This window comes from Aethalodelphis obliquidens, unplaced genomic scaffold (genome assembly GCF_003676395.1).
Source record: "Aethalodelphis obliquidens isolate GAN/ISIS:26980383/991018 unplaced genomic scaffold, ASM367639v1 scaffold10, whole genome shotgun sequence".
In the NCBI taxonomy this organism is placed as follows: domain Eukaryota; kingdom Metazoa; phylum Chordata; class Mammalia; order Artiodactyla; family Delphinidae; genus Aethalodelphis; species Aethalodelphis obliquidens.
In genome coordinates this window covers 2,996,818-3,000,509 of record NW_020837954.1, presented here as the reverse complement: position 1 = coordinate 3,000,509, position 3,692 = coordinate 2,996,818, and the positions used below count along the sequence as shown (strand labels likewise).

At 37.5% G+C, this 3,692-nt stretch overlaps 1 long non-coding RNA gene across 1 annotated transcript in view; it reads left to right on the top strand.

The window, feature by feature from the left end:
- The first annotated feature begins 736 nt into the window (after positions 1-736).
- Positions 737-3,692, top strand: part of LOC113622993 (uncharacterized) — an 11,964-nt gene continuing 9,008 nt past the window's right edge. The window contains exons 1-2 of the long non-coding RNA XR_003433728.1: positions 737-804; positions 2,786-2,908. This is a non-coding gene — a long non-coding RNA (uncharacterized LOC113622993). The remainder of the gene's footprint in view (positions 805-2,785; positions 2,909-3,692) is intronic.

Below are 3,692 nucleotides of genomic sequence, written 5' to 3'. Positions count from 1 at the left end.
AGCATAGCTGGACCCATGTTTCTAGGTGAAACCTCACAATTATAGCTTCCAAACAAAATGAATAAGTTCTGTATCACCTCTCAAAAGCAATCTCTCAATATTGCACTGTTTTCTGTCCATAGTGTAAATAACAGTATTGAAGAACTTTCCAAAGCCATAGATTTTGTTTTAAGGGGCTGGAAGGAAGATATGGTACAATGTATCAGAGAACGTGTTTCATCTCTTAGGGCATGTCCGCTGTAGAATTGGCTGTGAATTAAAATCTGCAGAGTGTTCAATAGTGTGGTCTGTTAATAGCACACACAAAGCACTAGCCCTCTTTCAAAAAACAGTGCTTAGGGAACTTTTGAATCTCTCCCTCTAGCATACCTAGAGTATTTAACCCTCCGAATGGACCAATTAAATTATTTTCAGTAATGATCATGTAATAATCAGTGATAATCATTAATATCTTGATTCATCTCTTATTTTTAAAGCAAAACAGTAGCAACTTAAAAAGCATATATTTCAACTTTAAGTTATTCAAATTTGTTATATTATTTCATGTATAATCTAAAATTTGCAGTTGCCAGCAATATGCAGTTCACTTGTTTCACTCTTGCAAATTTTAAACACACGTACAAACTTCAAGTAGTCACCTAGAATAACAGAACTAATTCATGTTTTCTTTCTTCATTTTACAATCATGTACAATCATTGTTCATCTCCTATTTAAACCCAGGAATATGTGGAACCGTGGCATTTGAAGACAAACTTGAAGGATGTCAAACCATTTCGAACTACTTTTGAACTAAACTTGTGTAGGTGGGTCCACATGTATCAGGGGCTAGTGTATGACTGGGAGTTCTCTAAGTACATTTTATGTAGACTGTAGTGTTGATTAAGGAATAAATAATAAAATGTGCTAATTTGGAGGTCACATATATATTATTAGAACTCAACTGTAACCTCAGTGACTGTTTAGAAATTAGATCAACAAGAAATTTTTTTCAGTGGAATATTTCATTATTCGACATTGTTTAGAATTGCTGGTGCACGGTGGTAATGAAAAGTGGACAGTTTTTTGGTAGGTTTTATAGTAATAAATTTATAGTAAATAAATTTTAAAATTCTTTGCAAACAGTGCACCTTCTTTTTGTCTGCACCTGGGGTGGTAGATCCCATTGCACAGCTGTGATTGGGAGTGGGGAAAGTTCCACATCTGTGTTTGTCTCTCCTTTGATGGATGCTAGTAGTTTGCATAATTTAAGGCATTGAACTGCGTATCTCACCTTGGTAGTTAGGGGATTCTTTTTCTGCTTTTACTGGTTGTGTTCCATTGGATGGTGGCAAAATAGCACTGGTGGTGCTGGGCAGCTCAGGCTCCCACAGTGATATCACTTTATGGCAGACAATACTGGCATTTCTTTGCCTGGAAATAGTCACCTGGTTTTATACCATCCCATACCTCATTTAACCTCCAGCTCGTCCCTCTGCTCCAGCCAGTCCAGTATTCTTGCAGCCAGGAGAACAGGGTTTTGTGAAACAATTGAATGTTTGTGATTTAATTTCATCCTCACTGAAGTCACTGAAGGGATATTTGTTTTTTCCTATTTTGTGGATGAAGAAATGGAGTTTCAGTGAACCAGGAAGTGGCAGAGTTATAATTAGTGCCCAAGATTTCTGCCTGTGTCCTTCACTTTTGCTTGTATTATCTCCCTGTTAGGAAACATCACTCTTATATCCTGGACTATGTAAATCCTTTCTAATTTTTCATTCTTTCTCCCTTTTTCCCCATAAAATATTCTCCCACTACTCCGACATCATGGAAATGATAGCATATAATGTGTGTCTAATATTTAACAGTTTGAAAGGTCTTCCATGTTTTCTTATTTTGTCTTCCTAAATTAGCTCTTCCCTGAAAAGCAGAGGTTACCATGACCTTTTGGTCGTATGGGTCATAGAGTTGCAACTGGAGTCAAGGTCTCTGATTCCAGTCCTAGACTCTTTCTACCATACACCACACCTTTCCAGTTTTGAAACAGCTTTTTGTATCTTATCTCTTGGGATTGCCTCCTATGCCATTCGAATATTATTTACTTTTTTACGTATGTGTTAGTCTTTTCTCTTTTCCCCAACTGATTGACTGGAAATATCTCTTTGCCATTATCAGTCCTTTGGCTCTTGGCATGATTTATTTTCTGAGTCTCTTCTTCATATTATGGGTATTTTTATTAGCATATTCTTATCATTCTCCATGGTACAATATTTTTACCTTTGTTTAAGTTATTATTTGAGCCCAGCATCTTTCCATAGTTTGCAGCATCTTCTTGGCCTAAATTCCTCTACCTACATGTTCAGTCCTTCTCTCGAGCTGTACCCTGTGATGTGTCACTATGCATTTGGTTTCCCAGCTCCAGACATGTGACTGCCTCACACTCTCACTGCAACTGTCATCCAGATGAAGCATTAGAGAGAAAAATTAGTAGAAGGAAGGGTAAACTGTTTAGAAAATTCTGACTTTGAAATTCTGCTGGAAATTTCCATCCATGACCTAGTAACAGATGAAAGATATATCTTCAGATTAGACAAATGCCCTAGAAATCACCTGAATTTGGATTAAAAAAAAAAGAAAGCCTTGCTCACATGACTGTAGCTATCATCAAGACAGTAGATGGATGCAATTAAATACCACTGAACTAAGAGTTCAAAGACTATGAACTCACTAGAGTTCAGACCTCATAGAGTTGAGGTCCTTGAGAGCACAAACTGTCTAATTATTAATATTCATATTCCTGGTGCACAGGTATTTTTGCCTTATATACATCCTCAGAAGTTTGTTAGCTGAATGAATGAATGAACAAAGTAAGAATGACATCAAGCACAGCTTCAACTCTGGCTCTGCCACATACTAACTGGATAACCCAAGGTGAGTCAATAATTTTCACCGTGACAGCTTCCCTGTACATAAACCTGGGATTTGAAGTGAATAGCTACCTTAACCTTGGTGTTATTATGAAAATAAAATACTGCATGCTTATTAATCGTAACTAGGTAATGAGCTTGTTAAATGGTAGTGCCACATATTTCGTATCAGTTAGAAATGGTTTTGACTGAAAGTAACAGAAACATTTCAACAAAGAGCAGTTTATCTTTCCTATATAATCTAAAGACCAGAGGTTAGCTAATGCCGGTGTTGGTCAGCAGCTCAGTGATGTAAGGGTCCGTGTCTCCTCAACTTCTTTCGCCTTTTATGATCACAAGTGACAGCAGCAGCACCAGCTGCCATACTGTGTTCTAGAAAAAGGCAGGTAGGAAAAGCGACGCCAGTAGTGTGTTTTCTTTTATCCAGAAAGTTAACATTTCCCTAGAAACTTCCCTAGCAGACTTTAAGATTTCATTGGACAGAACTTTTTAATGACTACTCTTAGGAGTTTTTAAAGTAACAGAAGGGACTGTCATGAATGGCTTTAGCCAATCATGTTTTATTACCTAGGGTTGGGCAAACTCTGTTGCAAACAAAATTAGGACACTGTAAGCCAGAAAAAATGCTATGAGAGGTTCTTGGGAAGACATCCAACCATGTCTTCCACATACATATCCGGAGATGTTATGAAGAACAAGATTTTAGGAGAGAAAAACAATATGCCAATGCTTGCACTGGGCGTGTGTGTGTGTGTGTGTGTGTGTGTGTGTGTGTGTGTGTGTGTGTG